At 57.5% G+C, this 19726-nt stretch overlaps 1 protein-coding gene across 7 annotated transcripts in view; it reads left to right on the forward strand.

Annotated features, from left to right (window-relative positions):
* The window catches only part of LOC112316798 (TBC1 domain family member 14), a 168565-nt gene that overhangs the window by 96477 nt on the left and 52362 nt on the right, over positions 1 to 19726 (forward strand). The window lies entirely within an intron of this gene.

A 19726-nucleotide genomic window follows, 5' to 3' on the forward strand; every position in this document is an offset into this window, starting at 1 on the left:
GTGCGAGTGGTCACAGGTAGTGACTGCAGGTGGGCTTACAGGCCGGAAGGGTGAAGCGGGCACAGGAATCTGTCCCACGAGCAAACGGGAACCCCCAGACCGGGAAGTGCTGTGAGGAGGGCACGGCTGTGAGAGGGCGTGCGGAGAGTGGCCGGTGGCCCTACAGCTGCCCCTCAGAGGGCCCGGCAGGCGGGAGCGCGCCTGCAGTTGGCCCTGGCTGCCACGTGTGTGCTCCTAGCAGACCCCGTGTCCCGCCAAGGCGGTGGCCTGTCCTGGTCAGAGTCAGCCAAGGCGTCTGTGACTGTGGGCTGGCACGCTGACCCACTGATGCTCCCCCAGCTGCACGTGGGGGCCATCGCAGGTGAGTCCCGGGCTGGGCCGGAGCGGGCTGGTCTGTGGCGCGGCTGTGTTTGGGGGAGCACCTTTTCTCTCTGGTGTGCTGCCAGACCGGTGTGCTGCTACTGTGAGCAGCGTTCCCGGTCGCAGGATGCAGTCACCAGCTGTCGCCCGCATTGGGAGGAGCCCAGGAACGTTGGGGGGATTGTCTGTGACCCTGCCTGCCAAGGCCGTGGCCCTGAAATTGTGTCGTGGCCGCTCAGATCGTGTGGCTGCGTGACCCCTTTACTCGGGCCGGTGTTGTCCTCGTCCGTCTGTGAACACACTGGGGCCTGTTCATGCGGCTCCTCAGGGCCCAGCCCGGAGCTCCAGAATCGGGTGTCAGCGAAGGGCCTAGGGGACAGGTGTCCACAGTCACTAGGAGTTCTTGGCAAGTTTGGGGAACCTTGCTTCAGAGGGAGGTGGCTGGGAAGCCGCAGAGAGGAGAGAGCTTAGGGGTTCAAAAGCCCATGCCCACACCTTCGCTGTGTGAAAGGGCTTTGTGCCAAAAATGTTTGGCACAAACATTTTTGTGTGGGGTTTTTTTTTTTTTTGGTGAAAAGGAAAGGAATTGTTTATTTAAAAGTTACACAGACTTAGAGTAATGGCTTAATGTCTTCAATAAGATACTGAAGTCCTCTAGAACACCCACAGATGCACAGTCCTTCCCTCTCCCTCTGCCCAGTCCGGGGTACCGTGTCTCAGGAAAGGAAGTAGAAGTCTGTGATTCAGGCTCCCAGCACCATCAGCTGGGTGGCCGCTGCAATCTCCAGTTAATCCAGAGCCATGTGGCACCTTCTCATGGCCCACCAGCAAGAGTCCTTTCTCCCCCTTTCTTCCCGGCAAAGTCTCTCCTGCTGCCTAAGCCGCATGGCAAAAAGAAGCACTCCAAAACCTCGTGGTCCTCTTCCTTTCCCTTCAGAACCGCATGGTCCTCTCTTCACTCCTCCAAAGCTGCCTGATCCCGGCCCTCTTTCTTTCCCCTCAGAACCTCGTGGTTCTCCCTATTTACTTCAGAGCCGCATGGTCTACTCCTTTCTCCCCCAATACCTTGTGGTCCTCCCCCCATTTTTGTGTTTTATGGGTGAGTGAATTCACAGGGGCATCACAGCGAGGGCCGGGCGCACGCTAGGTGCTCAGTGGACTGCAGGCTGTGTGAGTTTTTGTGGGGGCAGGTCTGTGGGGGTCCTCGCCTGGCCTCTTGAGTCACCCTGCGTCTCCACTTCATCCCCTGAGCCCAGGCGACTCTCGCTACCTAGAGCCTCTGTTCCCCGGCTCCTCGCTATCGCTGAGCCCGGTGCTGGGTGAAAGGAGGCAGCATGGGAGTCTTGGGGGGGGCTCATTGAGGAGTAAGGGCTTGGAGGGAGGAAGCCGTGGAGATGGTTAGGGCCCCAGTGGCCAGAGGGAGCAGGCCTGTTGGTGGTGACTTTGCTTGATGAGGGGCCTGCAGGACAGGGAGCAGATGGGCCTCCGGAAGGCTGGCTTGGTCCTGACAGGCCAAGTGGAAGCTGCAGGCCCAGCTCTCGTTTTCTCCCTCAGTCTTTGCCTCAGCTCTTCTGCTCAATAGCTGTGTGATCTCGGGCAAGTTACTTCACCTCTCTGACCCTGAAATAAGGTATAAAGTACTTACTGCCCAAGGTGAGAGATCAAATAGGTGAAGGAACATCTAGGACACTTCTTGGCAATACCTGAGCGGCAGCTACCTGTGAATCTAAATGTAAATAGTGATCGTTTCTTAAAAAAACAAAAGAAAACATGTTTTAATGCTTTTTCTAGTACTCATCCCGATACTGTGCATACTTCAGTCAGTCCGGTATTGAAAAAGTTAGGCCAAGGTTTCTCTGTTTTGGTCTGAGTGAAAGTTCGTTGCGGGGGGCGGGGGGTCCTGTGCCCCGAAGGCTGTTGAGCAGCACCCCCACCCTCTACCCATTTGATGCCAGCAGCACCTCCCGTTTTGACAGTGAGAAATGCCCTCAGACCTAACTAAATGTCCCATGAGGGCGGGGTGGGCAAAACCGCCCAGCCTTTGAGAACCGCTGCGCTGCCCGGCTGTGAAAGGCCGGTGTTTAGCTGCTTCCTTAAGGAAAACTTACTGCTGTGCTGTAATTGGAGCAGACCCTTGTCTGTATAGAGGAGAAGGCCTGTGCAAGGGACCCCTCAAGCCCCATGTAGCTGAACAGTATTGATCTAGAAGCCCAGACAGCAGCTGGGAGAGGAATTGAGTAACACATTTGCATTCCCTGGGAGACGGGCGTTTCCAAGAAGCCTGGTGTGCAGGGCTGCTAACCTGCAGGGGCCTGGATGGTCGTCATTAGCTCTGACCACTTACACCTCCTTCTGTGTAACCCTTATTAAGCTCTCAGCAGGGATGCCCAAGTATCCTTTGCTGAAGGGGGTGCTGGGAGAAGGGGCTTGCCCAGCGAGGATGCGGGCAGAGGGAACAGCTGTGGGAGGCGGGGAGGTGGGGGTACCTGGCTGTGTTTAAAGAACTGTAATGATGCATTTTCCCATGTGCTTCCTGGCTTGTCTGAGAGCCCCTGGGGGCACAGTCTGTGTCCTATTCACCCTAGCACCCAGCTGAAATTCAAAGACAGACTCGAGGGGTGTGGAGGGTCAGAGTTGGGGCTGCTCAGACCCTGGCTTGAACCCTAGTTCTGCCATTTTTGACCTGTGTGGCCTCAAGAAACTCAACCTCTGTGATTGTATCTCTCTCTCTTTTTTAAAGATTTTATTTATATTCAAAGAGAGGGAGAGGGAGAAAGAGAGGGAGAGAAACATCAGTTGGTTGCCTCTCACACTCCCACAAAGAGGAACCTGGCCCACAACCCAGGCTTGTGCCCTGACAGGGAATCGAACCAGCGACCTCTTGGTTTGCAGGCCGGCACTCAGTCCACTGAGCCACACCAGCCAGGGCTGATTGTACCTCTTGTAGAGAGTTGGTGTGAGGGTCGAATGAGGTAGTACAGGTGAAGTTTTGGACAGAGCACAGGCCCAGAAGCAGGTTGGATTTCTGGCCCTGCTTTCTACCTTTGTTGGGGTTTCATGCAAGATTTCACTTTTTTCCAAGGTCCTGCTACATGAAAAATTTTGAAACCACTGGCGTAAGAAAAACACGTCTTTAAGTGGGCACGTTGCTTTGCTGTGAAAGTGCCCGACCGACGTGTTGGGTCCTGCAGCGATCTAGGCTTTCGGGACTCGCTCACCGGCAGGGGCAAGGGCAGTGCTCAGGAGGACATGCTCTTCGCTTGCTTTCGGGGAGGTGAGCTGGCCTTCGAACAGGGTGGTGCCCCGCAGAGCCGTGCGTCAGCCAGAGCACACGGAGTCCCGGGCGACACCAAGTGCTTGCCGGCTGCCATTCCCATACTTCACTGTGGTGTGGCAGCTCCTATGGGCTGGCTGGCTCGTGCCCCAGAACACGTTCCCTGGAGGTGCCTCTGGAACTGTGCAAGGCAGAGACAGAAAATGGGCCTTTCCCAGAGCCCCTTGCCGCTGGGGTTCTGGTTTTGAATGCAGTGCCATCCCGTTCTCCCTGTAAGAGCCACTGGAGGCAGGAGTTTGGTGGAGACTCCCCTTCTGGCTGTTCTCTGCTCCTGCAGCAGCATCCCTGGGCCGCTTCCTGGATGTTCAGAGGCGGTTGTGGTGGAGGAGGTGGCTGCATTCCTCACTCCAGCGGCGCGAGGCCACGGCGGTGGCTTCCTGACCTGCTGCACACTTGAGTTCCTTCATCCCAGGGCAGCTGCGATGTGGCAGCTCCCTGGCGCACTAGTGCAGGGAGCCTTTCCCGGGGGCCCGTGTAGAGCCCTTACAGCCATTTTGAAGTCATCCACCTCCTTAAGTCAAGTCCCTTCCTGCTCCTCGAGTGGTTTCTGTGTCCTGCGCCGAGCGCTGGTGGGTGCAGGTGCACACTGCGCGTGCCCTCTGGGTGAGGCGGTGAGTGGGGTGCTGAGGAGCTTGCAAGGGGCGCAGAAGTGATACAGGGCTTGGGTCTCTGAGCCTCGGTTTCTTATCTGGAAAAGAGAAACAAGGTCCTGCATCAGTGCTGCTAGGGGCAGGTGGGGGAGGAAATGCCCTTGAGTGTGAGGCACTGAGCGTGTGGCGCACCTGCTGGTGTTTATTCTGTTGTTATTTTTTTGCCTGGCTAACTAGTTTCCTACTGCTTTGACCATTTTAGAATTAGCATCAGTGAACCAAGGTGTAATATTTAACTGTGACTTTTTACAAAACCTGCTTGCTGATGTTCCTGGTGACTTTGGCCTGGCACTAGGGATGAGCAGGACACGCCTGCTGAATGTCTGAGCCACAGGGGGTGAGTGCGCACCACTGTGGTACCTGGGAAGGAGCCCTGGCTGCTGTTCTCTTGGCCTGGCTGGCCTGTGGCCTTGGGTCCAGCAGGCACTCCACCTCCCTGGGGCTCGTGTCCTCGTTTGCAGAGTGAGCGGAGGACCCTCCCTACAGAGCGTGACAATTTGAGGAGCCACCCCGTCTGGGGCTGCGCGCCAAGTCTGCTCTCGTCGACGTGAACTGTTTCCATGAGAGGGGGCTGTGCCCCAGCTGGCTGGAGGGCCTCCGCGCCACCTCCTGCGCGGCTTCCTCCAGAGGGGCTTCCTCCCGAGGGGCGGTAGCCACCCTGCCCAGAGCCGGCACTGGGCCTTCCTCTCCCTGAACCTGTCACAGCCCTTCCAGCAGAGACTGGCTGCGCACTGCAGACGGCTCCGGGAGGCTAACCGCACAGATCCAAGTGGCAGAGCTGTGACTTGAACACGCACTTGTCCAGTTCCAGAGTCCACGCGCTCCTGCAGAAGCTACTCCACTGCCCCTTGTACACTGTGCTGGGAGCAGAACCGGGGTCTTGGGGCTGGGAGAGCAGATGAGCCGCAGGCGGGCGCAGGGCCCCTTCTGCAGGCCGGTGGCGGTGGAGCTGACAGGTCCTCTGCAAAAGGGTCAGCGGAGGATGTCCGGAGGCTCTGAACCAGGGCAGGGAGGTCAGCGCTGGGCTCTGCCTCAGGGCACCATGGGTGAGCAGGTTGGGGAAGCCCTCTAGGCATCTGAAAGTGTGAGACCAAGACCGGCTCTGAGGCTCGAGGCCTGCTGGCTGTGTGGTCAACCTTCCTGGCTAGCTGCGTGGCTGGTGTGGGCTGGCGGGGGTGGAGAATGGCGGCGGCTGTGGCAGCGCGGCGTGGGAGGCCTGGAGCATGGTGCAGCAGGACAGATTCAGCAAGCAGGGAAATGTAGGGCGGTTGCCATTATCCCTGACAGAGGGCCATGAGCTGTGTCAGTTGTTCGGAGTTCTCTTCTGCTCCATTTGAGTGTTCACCCAGGCACACGCTTACCCTGGCTCTTCTGAGCCCGCAGGGGTCTCCCCACCCCGGGGCCTCCCCTTCCTCCACTGTGAAGTCGGATACCAGGTGGATTTTCAGCAGCCCGACCCCTGTGGTTATGGAATGCCTGCCCGGCTTTCCCAGCCACCGAGCTGCACCGCTGAGCTCTTACCAGCTATGGTCTCAGCACTGGGAGGTCACCAGTGACCTTGGCCAGAGATGTTTCTCTAACTCCAGGTGAGCTTCCCTTTGAGCTTGTCCTTTGCATTTGGAGAGTGTGCAGCAGGCAGAGTCCCTCTGCAAACGTGGCTGACAGGAGCCACAGGAAGCTAGCTGTCCATGTGCTGGACACAGGTGGGAGGTTGTCTGGCTGCCACTGCGGGCACTGTTTGGAGAGCCCGCTTGTGGGCTGTGCGGCTGTGTGCAGGAAGAGCAGCCGGGCATGTGCCCCGCTGCCCCATGCCGCGCTGCAGGTCATGGCTGTAATTACGTACGGAGTACCCATGGTGGGCAGCACTGTGCCAGGCCCTTAAAATGTCTCTCATCCTACGTTCTTTTAAGAAATATACACTGAACCTCTGCCATATGCCAGGGTGCTGTTCTAGCCGCTTGGGAGCCATTTGTGAATGACACAAAGACCCTGCCCCCGAGGAGCTTATATTTGAGTGGGGGGAGGCCGATAATGACCACACTAAAAAGTAAGTAAGAGAGCAACATGTGTGCGTTGGGCGTGAGAAGTGCTGTGGAGGAAAGGGGAAGCGGAGGCAGCGGGAAGGCTGGGGGACTGGGGAAGGCGGCTTACTGCCCAGCTGGTCAGGGCAGCCCACCAGGCGGTGCCCGTCAGGTCAGTGAGGAGGTGGTATTCCAGCAAAGACCTGAAAGAGAAGGGAAAAGACTGGAAGCCTGGGAGAGGGTACTCAGGCAGGCGAGGGGCACAGGCAGGCCTGGCGCTGCAGAAGAACGGCAGAGAGGCCCCGAGTGATGCTGAGTGTGTGACGGGGGCAGGGACACCCGAGGCCAGCGAGCCCAGGCCCCATGTGGGCCTGCAGGCCGTTTGCTGCGGGATGCTGTCTTCGACTCGCAGCGTTGAGCGGAGGAGCTGTACTGGTTGTCTCCTGCTGTGTAACAGAGAACCACCCACGTGTGGCTTCAGGTGGCGTCACTGGCTCCTTGTGCGTGGCTGGTTCTTTCTCAGGACCATGCAAGATGAAACCATGTTGTCGGCCAGCTGTGGCCTCGTCAGGAGGCTTGACTAAGGACATGGCTGCTTCCATGCCCATCCTGGTTGTTGGCCGAACACAGTGCCTTGCAGTGACAGGACTCAGTCCTCAGATCCCATCTGTGAGCCGGGGCTGTTCTCAGTTCCGGGAGACCTCTCACAGTCCTTGCCACGTGTCCCCTCCCTCTTTGGAGCTGGCAACAAAGAGCGTCCCTTGTGCAAAACTCCTCACACTTGAAATCTCTTTTGCAGGAAGAGCCCAGTGGTTCTAAGGGCTCGCTGCTTAGGTAAGGCCCACTGAGAATAATCTCCCGTAAAGTGACCGGTGCCGTGTGACATAATCTGACCACAGGTGGCCCTCACTTCCTACGCTCAAAACCGGGATCTCTCCAGGGTGTGACCCCAGGGGCAGGGACTCAGGGGCCTTGTGGGGCTCTGCCTCCTGCAGGAGCATCTGCTCCACCTAGGTCTCGGCAGCATGGATGCAGTGGCTGCTGGGAGCTGGGCAGGGGGAAGGGGCTGCACTGGGTGATCGCTGCGGGGGAGGGGGAATAGTTGTGACGTGAGGAGTGCACCTGGGGTGTGGAGAAAAGAAAGGCATCAGAGAAGAGTCTACGAGCTGGGCCTGAACCTGCGGAAAAGGAGAGCAGTGCAGACAGGTTTGGGATGGAGGACGAGGAGTTGGGTTTGAGACAGCTGAGTCATTTCAAGAAGGCAAGGTTTGGCTTCGGGGAGTGGGGCCTGGGCAGGACATAGAAGCTGGGTGTGGTTGGTGTCGTGGGTGGTTTGGAAGCAGGTAAGGTCACCAGGAAAGTGATTGGTCAGAGGAGAGGGCCCAGGAGTGTGCTGCCACAGCACTGAACGGCCTGAGGAGAGGAGGGACCCCAGGGAGACCGAGAGGTGGGGCGGGGAGTCGCGTGGGCAGAGGGTGCTGAGGGGTCAAGGGAGAAGAGGACTGAGAAGTGGCCATTTAGAGAAAGCGGGTCACTGGTGGGTCACTGGTGACTTTGTGATGCGGGTGGAAGGAAGGAGAACTGGAGAGAAGGTAAGGGAGGACGAGCCGGGTGGGGGGACAGGAGCTGGTGGGAAGGGCGAGCGGACAGCCCTGGGGTGGGCGTGCTGTGGGAGCACAAAGGCACGGCGCCAGAGCTGCAGAAGGAAGGGAACGGTGGGAGACCTTTCCTTTTTTCAAGGTCGGAGCAGCGTGTGTTTTTGTCTGCTCTTGAGAACTACCTCGCAGAAGAGCAGGAATTTGATGTCAGCGAGAGGAGAGCGATCTGGAGTGCCCCCCTTGAGTTGCATCGGGAGGAGTGGGGCCTGGCTCCCCCTCGCGGTCACCTAGGTCACCAGGTGGGCGGGCGCAGGGGCGGGGGCGGGCGGCCACGGGAGGGTGGGGAGTCTGTTTCCAGTGCATGTAGGCTGTTCACTGTTTTTAATGCTGCTTCACTATTTGTTTGTGTGAATACAGACTTTTTATCTCAACATACTTTTATTTCTATCCTCACCCGAAAACAGGCTCACTGGTTTCAGAGAGAGGGGAAGGGAGGCCGAGAGGGAGGGAAACGTTGATCGGTCGCCTCTCCTTTGTGCCTCGACCCAGGCTGAACCCGTGACCCAGGCATGTGCCCTGACCGGGGATCGAACCTACAACTTTGTGGTTTGCAGGACTGTGCCCAACCAACTGAGCCACACTGGCCGCGGCTCAACATACTTTTTTTTTTAGTGGACTTGATGAGTTTAGAGCAGTTCTATGTGCACAGCAAAGTGAAGCAGGAAGTCAGAGATTTTCCGCATGCCCTCTGCCCGACATGCGCAGAGCCTCCCCCTTGTCAGCGTCCCCTCCAGAGTGGCGCCTTTGTTGTTGCCCGTGAACCCGCACTGACACACCGGTGTCTCCCCTGGCGCTGGGCACTCTGGGCTTGGACAGATGCCACCCTGACACATCCGCGCCATCGCGGACTCACACGGAGCAGCAGCCCACTGCCCTGACGTCCTGTTTGCTCTGCCTGTCCCCGCCCCCGCCACCCCACGTCACTGTCTCCACAGTCTTGTCTTCTCGGAGCATCCGGCAGCCGGAGCCCTGCCATAGGCGGCTTCTCCGCTGGGCCTCTGTCCCTCAGTGACATGCGTTCACCATCCCTCCAAGTCCTCTCCTGGCTTGATGGGTCGTTTCTTTAGTGCTGGATGGCACTCCATTGTCTGGGCGGCCACAGTCTGTGTGCTCCCGACCCACTGCAGGACCCCAGGCTCCCAGGTGCGGGCGGGTGGGACTGAAGCCGCTGTGCACCTCTGCGTGTGGGTTTCCGTGTGGGTGTGAGCTCTCAGCCCCTGTGGGTGGGTACCAGGGAGCCTGATTGCTGGGTGGGATGGTGAGAATATAGTTAGTTTGGTTTAGGGGTTTTTTTTTTTTTGATTGGAGGTGGGGTGGATTGAAAGACTTCTTGTTTCACTTATTCATGCATTCATTGGTTGAGTCTTATGTGTGCCCTGACCAGGGATCGAACCCACAACCTTGGCGTGTTGGGTTGTCACTCTAACCATAACCAACTGAGCCACCCCACCAGGGCAGTATGTTTCGTGTTGGGAGAAACCAGCACAGTGCCTTCCAAAGTCACCTCCCCACGTCGCCCCTGCCGCAGTGCGTGAGCGGCCCTGTGCCCCGAGTCCTGCTGCAGCTGCTGGCGTTGCCGGTAGTTCTGTTTCTCTTGTTTTGTTTCCTTGGGGAAGCAGGAAGCAGGGTCCTTCCTTACTGGACAGCGGGGATGGGAATGGAGGGATGGGGTGAGAGGACTGAGGAAGAGGTGTGACGGTCACCCAGGTGAGAGGGAGCGTGAAGGACAGGCCCTGGGGCCGTGGAGTCGGGGGGACCACAGCCCCACCAGCGTGCTCGTGCCTGTTCCCCCGTGCCGGCGGCATGCTGCCCTGGGGAGCAGGCTGCGGTGTGGCTGCGCGAGTGCAGGGACATGGGCGTGGAGCAGCTGGGGAGGTGAGGGCATGTGGGAGAGTGCGACTGGCCTCTCCCTAGGGTGGACGAGGGGTCGGGGGCTACCTGGAGGGCGGGGGAGGCACAGCGAGGGGAGGGCCGACCAGGGGAGACTGCAGTGGGCAGAGGGACCCGAGGAGCGGGATGGAGAGATGGAGACTGCGGCTTGTGGGGGTGTCTTCACCGTGTGGGTGAACAGGCCTGCGGTCACGTGGCTAGTTGGTGGTGGGGCTCCAGGGCTCAGCCCCTGCTCCCAGACCTGGGCTGCCAGACAGTAAAGCCCTACCCTAGGTGGACATGTGCTCGAGCTGCGTCCAGTGCAGCTGAGGAAAGGCGCGAAGTGCCGCCATCCAGCTCCTGGCATGCCGGGCGCAGAGAGGGGGCAGCTGTCCCGCCTGGAGCATTGTTGTGACCAGCACTGCTTTATCGGGCTGGCCTCGCGTGTCAGAAAACTCCCACTGTGACCAGCACCTTGCCCGCAGAGAAGGCTGGCGTGGACGAGAGCTGTGGGAGCAGCTTTGAGCGGGCAGTGGGGCTCCCTGCCCCTGGGCTCCTCACTGCTGGGCCCACTGTTGAGGGGCTGCACCGGACAGCAGGGCCTGCTCCAGGGCACCATGCCCTGCTGTGGGCCCAGCCTCACGTTGTCCTCTGCAGAGGCCTGGGCCAGAGCAGCAAGAGGGGAAGGAAATGCCAGGAGGAACCCTGAGGCCTGTGGACCATTGTCATGCTGGGCACAAGGCATCGCTTCCTCTTCAGTCCTCGCCTCCCCCAGCAGGCCTGCCCTCGCTGCAGCTGGCTGCCTGTGGCTGCCGCCCCTTTGGCACCACTTCCAGGCACCGCCCAGACGGCCTCCCGGCCTGGGCTCAGGCCCGCAGACAGCGGAGATGCACCTTCTCAGGGCCACCTTGTCTCTGAGCTGTTTCTGCAGAGGCTTAGCCACTGCCGGGAGGGCCTCTGCCTGCCCCTACGTGAGCACCAGCCACATGGGCTCTCTGTGCCCCATGGACCGAGTGCTCATACAGCGCACATGGAAGGTTGGGGGGTCTTGGGCACGTCATTGTAGCTGCCCAGGGGCTGTGAATTTGGTGGCCCTCCTGGTGGGCGCCATCTCCCGGTGGTTCCGGGTCTTCGGGTGCCTGCCCTGTAGCAGCCCTCCTCAGCACAGCTGTCAGGGCTGGAGCCCACTCGGGGTCAGCGCGGATTCTGACAGGGACGGGGCAGCAGCTACATTTCCCAGCGGCTGTGGGCACAGCTGGAGTGTTGGTAGTGGGGGGCTGTAGAAGCCCACGTGCAGCCCTCACCATGGCAGGGGAACTGTCCTGGCTCTGCCACTCGCGCCCTCTGACTGGCGGCTCTGCTCTCACCTTCCTGGATGCAGAGCTGGTGGGGTGGTCTCAGCACAACCCACCAGGAGGAACCTTTCTGCGTCTCACCTTTCCTCCCACGGGCTGGGTGCCACCTCCTGGAGTAGGTTCCATGTCTGCCCCTCCTGGCCAACGCACTTGAAATAGAAGAACCCACCAAAGAGCCCCAGGAAGAGTGGGGGGGCTCCCCCTGCTGTAGTTCCCTGGCTCCCAGCTTGTGCTTTCGCTGTGGCAGCTGACATTGTGTGATGTCACCCGATGGGTCCCCTAGCCTGGTGCCCCTGGAGGGGCAGGGACAGCATTCCGCTCATCCCATGCTGGCACCTACCTAGAACTTAGGAAGCGCTCTTCGACACGCAGCAGCCAGCCCACCCCTCCCTCCGCCCAGTGAGAGCACTGGGCAGCACTTGGAGTCTGGTGCGGTTGCCTGGCAGCAGGGCTGCTGCCTGTCGGGCTGCAGGTGCTGGGAGAAGTAGACAGTGGGGCGTCCGGGGAGTGGCGAGGGAGGGTGGGGGGGTTCCGTTTTAAACTGGGTGGTCAGGGAGGGCCTCACTGGGCAAGTGACATTGGAGCAGAGATGAGGGAGAAGGGTGTCTGGTCAAGGGGCACCGCGGTGCAGAGGTTCCAGGGCTGGCAGGGACCTGCCCGGTTCACCCGTGTATGTCTGATGGCCCCCATTGACCCGCACCTGTGCCCTTGGTCCCATGGCAGACCACGCATACTCAGCAGCCTCCCTGTCTGGCTGTCTCGGGGCTTAGGCTGGGCCACACATAGCTGTTCAACATGTCACTAACAGGGGAAGTTTGGTCCCTGAGTCATAGCAGCCACGTCCCGGCGCTCAGTGGCCGCCTTGCTGCACGAGTCAGATTTGAGCCTTTCCCTCGCTGTGGCAAGTCCTGTTGCTCAGCGCTGGTCCCGTGGTCTCGGTGACAGTCTCTGGCGGTGCTTTTATTTTTACCTTGGGTCTTGCTCGTGGGTTACAGCAGCACATGGCAGCTCAGAAGCACCCGAGTCAGTATGAGGGTGAGGACCAGGCTAGCCTGCAGAAGGGGCCGTCCCCAGGGCCCTGGGGGAGGGGACAGAAATGAAGGCAAGAGGTGGCCTCTACTAAGGCAGGCGTGGTGGACAGGTCTGAACCGCTTTCTCCTCTGCGGCTGGGGCACGGGCGGTCCTGCACGGTGAGCAAGCCCACGTGAGGTCCTGTTTGACACCGCCTGTGCGCTCGAGCACTCGTCTCAGAGTCCGGAGATGTTTGATGCAGCGGAGGTGGGGAGCCTGCACCTCTCAGCGCTTGTTCTCCAGGGGCTGGACTTGGTGGGCATTCAGAGGGGGCCCTTGTAGCACCAAGATGCGAGTCTCTGCTCTGCCCTCCCAGCTGGGCCACTGGGCAAGCTGCCTTCTTCTCCCGAACCTTGGTTTCCTCATCTGCGAAACGGCAGTGACGGGCAGTGCCGGTAGAGTACTCCGACCAGGTGTGGCGGTCGGGCCGTGCCCCCACTAGCGTGTACCCGGCCCGGCCCTGCTGCGTGCCTGAAGGAGCGGCGGTGGGAGAACGAGTGAATGCTGGCAGATGCCAACTTGCCCAGAGGTGTGCAGCACAACAGGGAAGCAGAGACACGAAGGGTCGGGTCAGTCCTGTGGGGTGAGTGTGTTACTTCCAACTTGATTCAAGCAGGCCCCAGTTGGCTCCCCTATGACCCGGCCAGTTCTCCACGAGGTGCTGAACTTCAGGCCACAGGAATTGTTCTGTGTCTCAGCTGGGCTTGACGATTGTGTCCTTCCCTTGGGTGGCTTAGGGAAGTTCTCTGATCTGAGAAAAGACACCTTTTAAGTTCAGCCCCCCTTGGTGTTGGGTGCTGCCAGTGAGGTTCCTGATCCCCCCGGGTGGGGAGGCGGGGGCTTTCACTGTGGATCCCCCCGGGTGGGGAGGCGGGGGCTTTCACTGTGGAGTCAGTGGCATGCAGGAGTGGCAGGAACTGACCCAAGAGGGACCTGCGTGTTGAGGTGGATGTCCTGCTCTCCAGCCAGGCTGTGCTCCGGACGAACTTTACTCTTCCTCTGCGGCGCCTGTGCCTGGCTCCTGGAAGGCGTCCCAGTCCTTAGAAGTGTCTCAACTGAAGGAAAGGTCGTTTGGGGCCCGGGGGAAGGAGACTGTGTGTGTTTTTTGCAGGGTTCATTTGGCCCCCCAAGTTCCCTGTGCTGGCTGCGTCCAGAAGGCGCGCCCTGACTTCATGGGGACGCCTCGGTTTCCATGCTCAGCTGCTCTGCCAGCCTGCGTGGCTCTGCCCTTGGTGCGGTGGTGGCAGCCTGGCAGGGGGGTCCAGGGCGGCATGCAGGTGCTTTGTGGGTGCACAGGAGTTGGTGGGGTCTTGAGAAACCCACAGGCAAAGCCATTCCACAAAGCAGCTCTTGGCCCCCCCAGCTGCGCTCTCCTAGTAAATGGCCGTCCCTTTGCCCAGGTGCAGATAAGGTACGTTCTGCTGAAAAAACATGCACAGCATAGCAGTTGAAACGATCTTACCCTGCTTCCTAGCTGGCGCCGTGCCTGTTCTACAGTGTCTGCCTGGCGGTCTGTAGGGCACTGCTCTGCGTAGCCAGCATCGGGCTCTCTCGGCCTCCTGTGTTTTTGTGGGCGCACACGTCACACGTCTGACTAGGTTGCCACATCAGCTAGTTCCCATTTCTGTGAAGTGAGCCGGGCTTGTAACTGAGAGTTGTTTCAATTCCAGTTCTGCTGATTCTTTGTTGTGAACACTTGTGGTTTATTTCAGGATTTCTATGAGGCTCTATATGTGGAGGAGTGATGAGTCATCCACATTTGCCTAATAGTTGTTGGGCCCACAACAGTCCGGTTCTCCTGTTAATTCCCCTTTGCTTCCAGCCAGAAGCTGTTCAAATCCAGGCTCTGTGGACACAGTGTTACAGGGAATGGTAAATGTTTGCAGGAGTTTGAAAATTAGGATTTAAGTCCTACTAGCCTTTAGGTTCCAGATTCGGGTGTTAAACACATTTCCTACCAGAAGGGGAGATACGGGGAAAGAGGGAGGTGGAGAAGCTGTGGGCTCAGTCCCCCAGAGTCCTTCAGAGACGGGAGGGAGCCCAGGAGGAGGAAGAAGAGGGCGAGGGGCCAGTTAGATGAGGAAAAACACATCCTGGATCAACCCTTGCCTGAGCACTTGGCTGTACCTTTAAGTGTTTACCCTGGAATGGACAGGTTTCATTCCCTTTAAAATTCCTTTGAGGTCAGTTAGTTTTAAAGCAGAAGACATTGAGTGGCGGTCATAGTTCCTGGAGAAAACTCATGAATATGTATTTACTTAGGTGACTACTCGCCGCTGCAACAAACTTGAGGTAGATTAATGGCTCAGACGCAGTGGAAGTTTATTTCCCAAGTTTCTTCCATCTCTCGGCTCTGCTGACTCCAGCCCAAGGGTGCTGGGATCCTCTGTGTCAAGCCAAGAAGGGACAGCGCCCAAGGTACCCCAAGTGGGGGCTCGGGGGCCAGGACGCAGCAGCGGCACACATCCCTGCACCTCGGGTCACTGGCTGGAACGCAGTCCTGTGGCCACGCCTCCCGGCCAGGGAGGCTGGGAGACCAGTGCTGGGACAGCGAGGGAATGGGTGTGGGGAATAGCTGGGAGCTGTGCCCATTTTCCGGAGTCATTTTTCTCAGTCCTCCTTCCCTTCCCCAACTTCATGAGAATTGAATGCCTGAGTGGGTCAGTTGTCATTCTGCTGCCTGAATGGAAGTCCTCACCGCCGGCAGGATGATCTCCAAACTCCTCGGTGTGGCTCGAGGAGTGTTCTGCACCCAGCCCCTGCCCCTTCTTAGGACTCCAGCCCCCATTCTGTGCTGCAGCCACAGGCACGGAACTTGTCAGAGTTCTCTGAAGCAGCCGTCTCGTCTTGGCACCTTTGCCCACTCTGCTCCCTCTGCCTGGCAAGCTCCTGTCATCCTTCAAGATTCAGCCGAAGTGACATCTTCTCTAGGAAGCCTTCTCTGACCACCCTTGCCCCTTTCAGAGTTCTCCTTTGGACCCCACAGTTTTTTGAAACCGTGAATACAGTTTTTGACTGCTTTTGAAACAGCACTGACCCCCTCCCCACCCCTGTGGACTGTGAGCTGCTTGGGGCAGGGGCCATGTGTTACTCATTATCTGTTGTCCTAGCCAGTGCAGGCACTTAGTGGGTGTTCAGTAAATAATCTTACGTGAATGAGGAGTAGACTATAAATCTAAAAAACCAATAGAGAGATCTGGTACACTTAACTGTTAAAATAAAAGTATTTTCCTTTTAGATTATGTTCCTGTTCTAGCTATTGAGAGAAGACCCGCTCCCCCCACACCCAACATTTAGTCCCCCTTCTTGGGTCCCACAGCTCTGTAGGTTTCAGATTGCCCATGTGGCATCCCCACCTGTGGTGTCTGCAAAGCTGACATGTTCTTATGAGACTCTGTTAAGAAGGGTTCAAATGATGAACCTTCTTAAACATGTTTTCTTAAAGGTTCTCTGTTTAAATATACAAGGTCTGTCTGGATAAAACTCCAACCATTGTTAATATTAATGAGAACGGTTTGCATGACATCAGTGTAACCTGGCAGCCAAGGAGAGTGGACTGGAATGCACTCGTGTGAACCAGGACGACTTCACTGTACCAGTCAGTTGCGGGGGGTAGACGCCATTGAGTGAGCATGTGTACTGTGTGACCGTCACATTCAAAACGACTGAGTGAGTAGAGCAACGAGTCTGCATCAAGCTTGAACGTTCCTCCATGGAAACTATTTGGATGGTTCAGAGGCCACAGCTCTGGGCAGCTGGTGATTGGCAGCTTCATCACAGCAATGCACCTGCTCAAGCATCATGTCCTGCGCAGAGTTTTTTGGTGAAACATCAAATCACCCAGGTGACTCAGCTCCCCTATAGCCCAGATTTGGTGCCCTGTGCCTTCTGGCTTTTCCCAAAACTAAAATCACCTGTGAGAGGGAAGAGGTTTCAGGCCATCAGTGAGATTCAGGAAAATAAGATGGGCAGCTGATGGCGACTGGGAGAACTGTGTGAGGTCCCAACGTGCCTACTCTGAAGGGGCCTGAGGCATCATCGTTCTCTATACAGTGTTTCTGGCATCTTCTTCAATAAATGTCTCTGTTTTTTATATTACACAGCTGGATACTTTGTGGGCAGACCTCGTATGCAGGAGAATTTTGGCTTTTTATGTTCGTCATTCTGTTGTCCCCCTTTCCACTTTTATACCTACTATTGAGTTCTCCTTTTTACTGTATTTCCTTACTTTCTATGAATCTAAACATAAAATGAGTGTGTTTCTATGGTTTGATATCTTGCTTTTTTGCTTATAGAAAACATTTCCTCACATAACTAAGAATTTGTCCGCGTATTAATGTCTTTGTGACATTCTGTCCTGCGAATCATTTCCTTGTCTGACAGTGGAGTGGTTTCTGTTCTGCTGCTGTCTGGTGGTAACATGTGCGACGCCTGCATTTCAGACCGTTTCCTGGGCAGACCCCCAGAGTGCCGCCTGCTCACGACCACTGCCCTGACCCCTGGTCAGCTCTGGCCTGCCCTCTCCCGAGCTGTTGACCGTGAACCCGCAGAAGCCGTCTGCCCGTGGCAGTGGAAAGTCCAGTCTCTGCTGTCTGAACGAGGACTCTCAGCAAGGGCAGCGGACTGTCAGAGCTGGCCATGGCTCTGGCCCTGGGTCACTGTCCGCTGGAGTCCGGCAGGCGTTCTCCTCGTAGGCCCTGCGGCCCACGGCCTGCACGCAGGCCTTTGGGTTTCTCTCTCCTTCTCCTAAGCCCTCGCTTTGGCCCCTGGGACCGACTCCAAGCCCAGCAGTGGCAGGTTGCTTCTCCCCCCTGCCCTGTGGGCCTCAGCCCCACTTCCGCACATCTTTCAGGCCCAGCACAGCGGATGCCTCCTCTGGGAAGCCTCCCCGGCGTCCCCAGGGCAGAGGTGGCCCCTCACAGCACGCTGCTCTCTGTGCCTGCTTTTCTGCAGCCTCACTCTAGTGCGGTCTTGTTCTGTGCGTCTTGCTCTCCCTGTGAGCCCCTCAAGGACAGAGCCTGGGTCTTAGTCACCCTAATCCCCAGCTATGTTCTTGAGTGGCCCTGGAATGTCGGCCGAACTGGCTCGATTCTACCCATCTGCACAGTAGGACCTCGCTTCCGGGAGCCGCAGGTGAGAGTGGTTTCTGCAGTCTATGTGGGCAGGCCTCTGTGCACCACGCTCAGGGCTGGGCGTTTTCCACGTGGGAGAAGACAGGGACCTGCTGGGTCTGGGGGCACGGCCCAGGCTTGCTGTGGTGGAGGGAGAGGGCGTACTCAGGTGTGCTCTGGAAGACCCCTGGCACAGGAATTGGCTCGCAGCCGGGACCACTGGAAACAGGAGATTGGATGATAACTAGAAAAGCTTACATCGCCAGGCGGGCGGTCCCAGTTTTTTTGGTATCTTTTAAAGATTTTATTTTTTAGAGAGAGGGGAAGGGAGGGAGAAAGAAGGGGAGTGAAACATGAATGTGTGGGTACCTCTAGCGCACCCTGTACTAGGGACCTGACCCACAACCCAGGCACGTGCCCTGACTGGGAATCGAACCGGCGACACTTTGGTTTGCAGGTCAGCACTCAATCCACTGAGCCACACCAGCCAGGGCCCAGTTTTCTTTTGCTTTAGTTAGCAGAATTGTTACAGTAGTCTAAAGTGAAATCAAAAAGGTTGTAATTCACTGTTCCTGGAAACTGCTGGGACTGAGTTCATCTTCAATTTGTATAGATTAAAGCTTCAATTAAACGAGAGAACACGGCAAGGGAAACATCTATTGGTTAGGGGCAAAGCTCTCAGTCCTAGTTGCACAGAATTGTCCAGGACACCTAAAAAAATAAACCGATGTCTAGGCCCCATCATCAGAGATCAGTTTTCATTGTTTTGGGGTGAGACCAGGGTGTTAGGATTTTTAAGAAGTTCTCCAGGTGATTCGAGCTTGCAGCCAGGATTCAGAACCACCAGTGAAAAGTATGGACTTAAGTCCAAATCCAAGCCCTTCAGCTCACTGTGTGACCTTGGGTAAGGTTTTCTCTGAATCTCCTCTTGTCTTTAGGACAAGGAGAATCACACACAGACACCTCAAGGGTGGGGACTGTGTTGTGTCTCTGGTTGTCAGTGTCTATCCCCTGTGCTTGGCACAGGGCCCGCCCAAGGTAGAGTGGGTGCTCGGTGTGAGTGTGCTGAATGAAAGAAGTGATCTGTGAATGGCGTTCAGGTTAAACGAGATGGGCTGCTTGGCCCTGGGTGACGAATAAACTGCCCTAGTGTCGCTAATGAGCACACGTAAGGTCACTTATATGGTCACTGAGGGGGGCCTCTGTCGCACAGGACGAAGCCGAGAGGCTCATTTCTCACCCGGAGTCAGGCAGCTTGTTCTGAGGTTGGGGTTCGAGCCCAGACCTGCCTGATGCTGGATCCCACAGACAGCCTCTGCCCCAGAATCAGGGCTCGTTGGGTCAGGTTCCCGAAACTGACACGAGGGTCACTCCCCCTTCTGTCAGGTGGGCTGTGGAGCTCCCGGCCTGCCAGCGAGTGGCTCTTCTTCCTCCGTCTTCTCAGTGTTCTCTGGAGATTAAGAATAAAGTTGCATGTTTTCCTTAGTAAAGCAACGTTCTACACGAAGTCAAACTTTCACCCTACCTTCTTTCTTTCTTTTTCCATGTGAGAGCCCAGGCTGGTGTTGGACAAGGCATTGCTGTTTACCATCCCCTTCCTGTGCTTACTCAGGTGTCGGGGGGTGTTTGAAGGAGCCTTCGAGGGGGCCGTGCCACGGGACGCTGGGGCTCATTTTGGACTCTGCCCGTCGGTGGAGGCACATAGGCCTGAGTGCGCTTCAGGGTCAGTTAATGAGTGACCGGTTACTGCATTCTTGTCCTGCAGGCTCCCTGCCAGGTACAGAGAACAGGTAGGACGGCGTGGCCCCGATGTTGTGGGAGGGGACGTGGGAATAATTAAAGTGCAGGTCCTGCCCTGGCTGGTGTGGCTCAGGTGATTGAGCGCCAGCCTGCAAACCGAAGGGTGTCTGGTTCGATTCCCAGTCAGGGCACATGTCCAGGTTTCCAGGCCAGGTCAGGCTCCCAGTTGGGGGGTGCGTGAGGGACAACCACACATTGATGTTTCTCTCTTTCTCCTTCCCTTCCCCTCTCTTTAAAAATAAAGAAGTAAAAATATTAAAAAATAAATAAATAGAATGCAGGTCCCGGCTCCCTCTCGGAGACACACGTAAAGCGCCCTGGGAGCCCAGCCGAACCCCGAGGTGGGAGGCCCGCCAGCAGGAAAGGCCCCAGAGAGCCCAGCGAGCTGACCTAGCGAGTGCCGGAGTGTGTGCGGGCGTGTGCAAAGTGAGCGCTCCCGTGTGGCCTCGGAGTGCCAGGGAGCCCTGAGGTCTCCGCCCGGTCCCTTCCCTGTCGGG

Source organism: Desmodus rotundus, chromosome 4 (assembly GCF_022682495.2).
Source record: "Desmodus rotundus isolate HL8 chromosome 4, HLdesRot8A.1, whole genome shotgun sequence".
NCBI lineage: Eukaryota > Metazoa > Chordata > Mammalia > Chiroptera > Phyllostomidae > Desmodus > Desmodus rotundus.